Source organism: Rhamphochromis sp. 'chilingali' (genome assembly GCF_963969265.1).
Source record: "Rhamphochromis sp. 'chilingali' genome assembly, chromosome: 1".
Lineage (NCBI taxonomy): Eukaryota > Metazoa > Chordata > Actinopteri > Cichliformes > Cichlidae > Rhamphochromis > Rhamphochromis sp. 'chilingali'.
The window spans coordinates 535,856-545,084 of NC_137929.1; positions in this window are offsets into that span (position 1 = coordinate 535,856).

Here is a 9,229-nt window from a genome sequence, read left to right on the forward strand (position 1 = left end):
GCCTGTGGACCCTGAGTGGGATGACAGGGAACGCACTGGAACAGAGCAAACCACACCCAGTACCAGCATGGGTTTTCAACAACTACTGGTGGCAGTTTAAGAACACAACCGCTCACATAAACAACGAGACCAATGGTTATGCTTGTGATGCCACTGGCTACACATTCTTCTGGACTGTGGCCCTATAGCATCACTGAGAGCGAGACAGTTTGTTTGGTTGCCTTAGCAACACATCCAGGAACACTGCCAACTTTTCAACTGCTCTGAACCTGAATGGAAGGTTGATTCACCAGTAGCTGGGAAGGTGAACTGCTCTGGTGAGACAGACCTGCTCGTCTGAATCAAAGAATATGACTTGTTGCAGGACATTATACAGTTAAACGAACTGGAAACAGGCCAATTGCCTATGTGTATGAAGGACAATGGATTAGCCCAAGTTGGAGATTAACCATGGAACATGGCAACATCACCTATTCTTTTGTCTTTTGCAAGAAGGATGTAAACAGAGAAGCCTTTTGTCTACATTCACATCATGAACACTTGAGGTTTTGAGCCAAGAAGATCAAAACAGCTTGATCCAATTTCCTTTACAAAGCTTTTTCTGTGGTGACAACAGGACAGGAGCAGAGTTGTAAATGCAGATAATTCACCAGTTGACTCTAACCCCCACAGGATGCCTACAGTGAGAAGATTTGGGGGGTTGATAGGAGTCATAAAGACGGGTGTTGACCAGGCTGCAGCTTTGAAGTTAGCTGAGAGCCACATGAACAAACAATAAAGTCAACTGATGCGTTTAAATACCTATGTCTGTATACAGTTGGATTGTAGTGACATATGATTTTTGAGAATGATGATTCTTCTTGTTTGACCTTTGACATTCAGTTGTGTACTTTTGCACAACAGGAGTAGATCCGCCACAAGGCTGGATAGCTTGGTTACCGTCTGGTCCTTGGTGGCATCTTCTTTTGAAGATATTAATTCCTGTTTTTGAACTGTTGATACTGATTTGCTTATGTATAGGATGTAGTTTACTGTGCATGAATGAAATCTACACTGACACTGTCTGAACAAAGGGTGCATAAGTTGAAATTTAAGTATACAATGACAAAAAGGAGGGAAATGTTAAGTCTAATTGTTGAATGTTGCCATTGTGTTTCTTAAATTTGTATAGTCTTAGTTTAAGCAGTAGGATCAAAGCCATTCCTTTGATCCTGACCACCTCTCCAGCCACTCTGTGCTGGGGGAGGTTTTATTGTAGATACATCCTATCTGAAAGATCTGTTTCTTCTGATGTAAGCTTCCTGGGTTTATGACCCTTTTGGTCAGCAGGAGGACACACACACACACACACACACACACACACACACACACACACACACACACACACACACACACACACACACACACTCTCACATAACACACACACACACACAGTGTATACATTTACATACAGTCCTTGTCTTTGTAACCAAAGGGGGGTTGCAGGGGGAGGTGTTTTGTAAACTATTGTTTGAAGTTTGTCAATAAAAGGCAGCGAGAGGAGGCCACCATTGTGGTCATTTCGAAGTGCTGGTCACAGATGAGAGGCCTCCCTTGCGCAAGAAATCGATCGAACATTGTTGCCTTGCTTTTCTTTCATGGGAATAAGTCTTGGATACAGCGGGGTCTGAGTTTAGACCCAACAGTTTGAGCACTGATACCTGCCATTGCTGGCATTAAAAGATGCAACGCCAGCAATGTGGATTGTCAAGACTCAAACCAATCATCAAGCAAAGACAACAGGGATCATTTGTTTCTGTTTATTTAGCATTCACAGCATTTGTAGTTGCCTTCTGTGCAGGGGAAGTCCACGCACACTGTGTGGTACCGCCATCCGCAGAAGGTGCATTCAACCTCTGTAAGAGAAACGAGATTGTCTGAGACTGAAATGATATTCACTAAAGAAGTGGTGATTTGTAAAACTTCACATTTTGATCCGGGACGTACTCTGCATGAAAACAAGCGCTCACTCTTCCTGCTCAACAAATGACAAGGGCGGAGCCTTATACCACGTGATACAGAAGCTGTGCCGTGTGATGCTAAAATTAGCAGGGAAACAACAACGGAGAGCACGTCAGGGATGACGAGAAAGTGACAGGAGAAAATCCGTCCCGGTCAACCACCCAAACATCAATAACGGGAACCTTATACAGCGCTTCCCTATACACGTCAAACTCCCGCAGGCACAAAGACATTACGGAGGCTATCACTTATCACCTGACCAAAGATATGGCTCCATCAACACTGTGCAAAACGAGGGATTTAGGAAAACGATCAACACCCTAGACAAACGCTACACAGTGCCGTCCCGCAACTATTTTTCTATTGTTGCACTACCTGCTCTGTACACGCAGCGTCGAGCAACGGTGGAGACGGAATTTCAAGCAGGACAACATTTTGCTGCAACAACAAAACGTGAGACATTTGTTGTTTTATGTTTATTTATTGTTATGAGAGAATCATGATCTCAATTCTAAGCAAAAAATCGTGATTCTCATTTTATGCAAAATCGTGCAGCCCTAACATTAACACAAAACTATTGTTTCACCAGAGAAACACACATGAAGAGAGAGAGAGAGACAATAACAGCTACCAAACAGTCGTCATAATTCGTCACACAATGAGAAAAGGACAAATCAACAAGTAACAATGACTAATTAATATTAAAATCTGTAACATAATGTATTGTTTGGAGTTTAGTCTGATTGGTTCAGGATGAGCTGCCATTATCCAATCACACGTCTGCTTACCTGCATCTTTTCTCTTTTTTCTAACCTGAGCACCTGATGGCTTTGAACTTTTGTTGTCCATCTTCCATTGGTTTGAATTTTGCGCTCCAGTACAAACACAAATCCCCCAACCCGAGGATCAGCACAATTAACCTAACAGACCTACACCTTAGTTCACAGATTCACTTTGTCTAAGGTTGATTTCTGGGATTTCACACAACCCAGGATTCAGATCGTGAATCCATGATGGGCTTGGATTTACATCATTATCAATGAAATGTGCTCTACTTGGAAGCAGCCGGCCCCGCCCCTTTTGACGGGTTGTGTGAGACTTTAAATCATCAAACTGTAAATTATAAATTTAAATTGTTATTGATCCTTTACCCCGAGTCCTAAAGTGTAGATTTATTTTCTTACTCTTCTTATATTTATTGTTTGTTTACTTGCACCGCTGTAACTGCAGCCTCGTCGTCTCGTCTCTCTATATGCTGGACTGTCTGTAGTTGGTTATTAGATGCCGCTCCAGCCAGCCAGAGACTCCCCGCCGCCCCGCCCTCTCCTCCCTGTGCCGCCAGCAGCAGGCGCACCTCGCAAACGGAGGGCGCCCTTACTCCCAGCAAATGGCTGATAGAAAACCGATCGGTGCCTACGAATTTCCCAATATGCGCTGGCATGACGTCGGGGAAGCATGGGTACGACCGATTATTTTATTTTTTTCTTGCCCGTGATGCCCCCCCACCACGATGCATTCTATTGGTTTGCACACTTACACACACCCAGCTGTGGTTTCCTGTTTTGCTGGACTCTGGAGAGCCCCGCCTTTAACGCTCTTCTCTCACAGAGAGCAACAGAAAACTTGGAAAAACTCCAGATTGACTGAACTCAGTTCAAAGTTACCTTGACACCTTTAGATGTGAGACGTAGTGATGGTCCGCTTGAAGCTGACGCTCCGGTGCGTGTGTCAGAAAGATCAACGCGCTGCTTCAGAAGCACCGTGTCGAGGCTTGATTCGTTTGGCCAGAGTCACGTGATCAGTGACGTCTGAAGCTTCGTTTAGAACGTACCTTTTTTAAAATCGAACTTTATTGAAACACAATGAGTATACAACATACAAACAGATGAAGTTTACAAAAGAACAGAACATGAACATACAGAACCAGGAGTAAAAAAATGATGATATGAGTAGGCGAAAAAAATCAACATATAAATATTGTTCTGAGAGGCTTTTTGTTGGTTGAGTCTGAAATTGATTGTATGTACAATTCATATCCTTATAAAAAGGCAGAAATATGGTGTTTTATTAATAAACTTACCTTTATGGATATAAAATAGCTAAAAGTATTAACAAATTTTTTATAAAAAAACATTTATCATTCTTCCTGGGGAACTTAAAGAAACAGAATAAAACATTTTCCATCGTAAAGAAAACTCCCTTAAAATATGGACAATAACAAAACTGCTAAATTCTTCCAGAATCTCTGTGTAGAGGAACCAAAAGAGATGTGCCACAGTTTCTGGATGATCCCCACAGAAAGTTCAATTAGTATTTATGTCTCTTTTAAATGTTACCATATAGTGACTGGCTGGGTCACATTTATGAAGAATTTTATATGAGATTTCCTTCACCTTGTTCACAATTAGATATTTATGGGATCATCCAGACTGTCTTCCAGGTGATATCTGGAACATGTCGGTTCCAGTAAGATATTCTATATATGGGAGAGACATGATATCTTCTTGGAATAAACTACGTATTCTCTTATTGCTGTTACCAAGTTCCTGTGAAAAGCAGATTTTTCCCACTGCTGACTCAGCTGGATCAGGGAGAGTGACTGAGGCAGATATTGAGCTGTCAGTGTTTTTATATAACATTAAAGTCCCTGAGGGTATGGCACCAAGCACCATTGAGAATTCCCCAACACTGACGGGAAAATTATATAGTGTAAGGAATTCATTGTAAGTAAGTAGTGCTCCCTCGTTAAATTTTAAAACTTAGTAGCGGCCGCCATTGTTGGCAGCTGAAATTTGGCTGGGCCGCGCTATGAATTCTGGGATATGGTGGGCCACGAAGGACACACCCGACCCATCCTTCAAACTCGGGGGAATGAAGGACGCATTTGAAGGAGTCGAGGAATCGGGACAGCCTTCGTCGCCTGGCTGTGACGTCATCGGCCTTCAAATGCGGCCTCCGGAGGATGCAGCCGACGTTTTGGGACACAGCTTGTGTGTCTTTGTTGGTCATGTGACCTTCCAGGGACTACACATGGAAACGAGCAGTTTAGCTCAAATCTGGCAGGTTTCCATCGTCTGTTTTTGTCCTGATGTCCATGAACATGAACACTGTCCCTGTCAAACACGTCCAGATAATCTGATCCAGTGTTCTTCTTCTGTGGTGTTTGTGATGGAGCTGCTGATCCTGATGTCCTCCACCAAGGGGGCAGCAAATTCAGCTGACTGTCATCATTTATTAAAAAGATGTAACAATGTGACATAATGCAATATAATAGTGTCAGTTACACATTGTGGGTTGCACTGTGGCCAGAATGGACATTACCTCCTGCCTAATGGAAGCTGTCAGCCATCCTGCAACCATGAATTAGATAAGCAGAAGTGAAGGGATTGTTAACAACAATTTAATAATAAAATGTAATGTGATAGTTGCACTTTATTAGCTCCCCACAATCGTATGAATAATAACCATGAATGCACTGCATGCTCATAGCAAGTTCTTTAGGTTTAAAGTGAGATCCTGCTTTAAAGGGCGCTTCATCTGCTGGGAATGACATGTTTCTTCTAGTATGTAAGGCTCAGCCCATCTTACTGGGACTTACTTTTGTAGATCCACATGCTCTAAACCTGGTGCTCCATGATTGGTGCAGAAGCTTTAAGCTACTATTAACAAATAATGACCATGGACTTAGTTGTTACTACAATAACTTATCATTGAGCAACTTTTAATTTTACTTGTAAAACTATGCAAGTAGAATTGAATGGGGCACAGTGAGCTGAGCACAGGCCCACTCTGTGACACTCAGAGGTTTGTGGATATCATACTGAGAGTATTGGACACAGTGCAGCCAGCTTGCAGCCACTTTCCCACCACTTTAGCACAATGTTTACATGAGACTCAGCCACACTAATGTTCCTGGGCAGACATGTGGTGCAGCATGGCTGATGGCACTGTACCTGCAGCTGTCATGGACAAGAACCACTCAATACCTCACCCAAGCCAAGCCTGTGCTGATGTTGTGATCTGAGACCGAGACACTAACCCAGGATCATGATATGATGTTGTGAGAGTTTCACTAAGAATTAGCTCTGATTACAAGATTTCAATCTATCGTAACTCTAATTTGTATTTACTTCAGTTTGTTCATCTTGGAGCTGTGTGCAGCTGAGGACAGTCTTATTATTACCAGGTGAGGATATGTAACAGCCACAGTCTGTAGAGATGATGTCACCATGGAGTGGTGATGTCACTGGAGCTGCCAATATGTGCTCCAGCCAAAGCTACACCAGAGGGTTGTGCTGTGTAACAGGTTGGTGCAGGTGGTGTTATCTACATTTGAACATTAGGCAACAGTCTCATGAAGACACTTTCTATTGTTCACTAAAGACCAACAATAACAGAGACAAAGGGAGAGCAGCAGAACTAGTGCTAACAATTAGCACTGCTAGCCTGCCCACCAACACCAGCTAATGTTCTAAAAACGATGATCAATGATTTTGCTGTAACGGCTCCAGCTGTCTGTGTCAGGGACACGTTGGAGATGAAGTGAGTGATCCAGTGACAAAGGTTTGGAAAGCTGCAGTCAGCTGAGACTAAAGGAGTCACCTGACCGAGAGACCAAATGTTTCACTGAGAACGTCCAGATGAACAGAATCAACCTTTGGGATAATCTGTTCCACACATCCATGTTTCACTTACTGCATTATATTTCCTCATTGCTGTGCACACAGGCCTGTGGCTTATAACCAACTCCAAGTTCAGACTCAGAGGCTGCTGAAGCTGTTTTCTGGAACAGAGACGTGTTGGATATAAAACCAACTCTTCTTTATGTGTCAGCACTGAGGAAAGGAGCAGCTTCGTTTCTAAGTGTATGAAGGACTGTAGCAGTGTGTGTGTGAGCTTTATTTCACAGACAGAACCATGTCAAAAACACAACTTCAGGTAAAAACAATACAAAATCAAAGAGTCTGATCAGAAGGATTAAACAGAGGAGTGTGGGACTGTTTTTAACAGACAGCAGGTTAAGCCAGGCTGGAGGAGTAAACTGAGCCTCGGTGTGAGCAGCAGTGTGTTTGACAGGAAGCTGAGATAAACAGTCTGGAGCCCATTTAGTGCTTCATATGAAAGTGTGAGGATTTGAAAGCAAATCTAAAATCAAGCAGGAGTCAGTGTGAGAATGATTTGTGCTTTTCCTCAGTCAGATGCTGGGAGTTTCAGTTCATCCATGTTCAGCGTGCTGTGCTTTGTGTAACAGGAGAATATGACAGTATAAATCAAGTCTTCATGTCACTGAAAGCCTCCACAGTCTGCTATGGAGGTGCATCAGTTTGGATTTACAAGAAGAACATTTCTTAAACCTGCCACAAGATGGCGCTCCAACAGAAGGGATGTCCACAGTGTAACACAGACACACACATACTGTGTGAATGTGTGAGTGAATGGGCTTTCAACACAAGGCTTCTGCTGCTACCTTTAATGACATAATTAGCTAACAAGAACAAACTGTTAATTACCACCAAAGAACGGCTCCAGATTTTAGCTGCTGACCATTTTGTGAAACGTTGATTACATCAGCTTATTGTTGATTTTTCAACCTTAATATCAGCTGCTTTAAAGGAGCCTCGTTCTCTGGCAGTAACACTTTTCTTCACTAGATGCAGTGCAGGCACAGTCTGTGTTTCTAAACTACACACTAATGTTCATTGTTGTGCAGCTAAATCCTCCCTCTGGATGGGAAGAATCCCTGTCAGGCTTCAAACACCTGGCTTGGTGTTCTGGAGCTAATGTGTCACCTGTGAGGACTCTGAGATGAACACACAGCAGACACTTCAGTTCTCCGTCTGTGTGTCCTCAGTTTCCCAGCATGCCTTGGCTGTGGTGGTGGAGGTGAATGAGGGGGAACATGCTGCTCTGTCAGCACTCAGGTTTCATACCTGGTGATCTCAGAGGACAAAGCGGCGTTACAGCAGCGCACGTTGATGAGACCTGATGCTCTGAACAGTTCAGACTTCAGCCTCACTCTGAGAAAACAAACGACTGACTGTCAGCAGCAACTACACCTGCTCCATCAGAGAGAAGAACTGAGACTGAGAGACATACAGCTGCAGGTCAAAGGTCAGAAACGCCCGCTCTTTGTACGGGTCAGGAGTTAGTACTGCAGAGGTCAGAGGTCAGCTTGCTGACAAACCATTTGAAACAGTTTGGAGCTAAAAGCACAACAGCAGAGGAAAGAAGAGACACTGCAGAGATGATGCAAAATATTGTGTTTTGTTCTCAGCTGTCAAAAAGTGTAACACACGTGTTCCAGCACAGCCTTTGTGTACTTTCACTTCTCCATACTGTCCATTGGAAATCCTGTTTGTTACTTTTTGATTTCAGTCCATGTGTCCAAAGCAAACTTCTGTCCCACACTTTCTCTGCTGACTCTTCACCGATGCTCAGATGATCTCAGATGATTTCACCAGAACTCATCAAAATTCGGGCTCCACAGAAACCCAGACGTCACTAAACAAGCGTAACAAGCAAAGTGAAAACTGGTCGTTCAGCTTTATTGACCAAAGATAAGCTCACATGTCACCTCATGACACAGACACTTATTTCCACAGCATGCACGAGGACTGACAATAAGTGTCTATAAAGCCACTTCTATCTGCCACACCTGTGCTTCTGTCATGGTTGCTCTCCTCTCACTCTGTCATTTATCCACAGTCTGCCTCCCTCTGCTCCGTCAGCTGACGTCCTCTCTACACCACCTGCTGTGTTTTATCCTGCAAAAACACATTTAAGAAGCGTTGCACCGAGTAACGGGAGGAACTGCTATAAAATCCATTTAAAGGAGGTGGTGCTGAGTGCTGTGACTGGGGTCCCACCACTGACATCACGGGTGGAGGACATGTTGGAAAACTGCTACAAAGTGCTGTGCAGCCAGCAGAGCTTACAGTCTGTCCTGTGTGTCATACAGGCTCTCACACTTAGTGTTTCTGTGACACATTGAAGAGAAGTTTGTGTTGTTCACAGTTGTGCTTGTACTGAGTGACAGCTGACATGACCTAACAGGAATAATGTGTCTGTGCTGAATGAGAAGTAACACACAATGAAGTCTTGATGCATCTCAATCATCCAGGAAAGTGAGTCTGTTGCTTCTGTTCATCTGGACGCAGCGTTTTGTGGGAGAAACGTGTCGTCATCATCAGGTGACGTCTTCAGTCTCAGCTGCAGGTTTCAGTCTTAC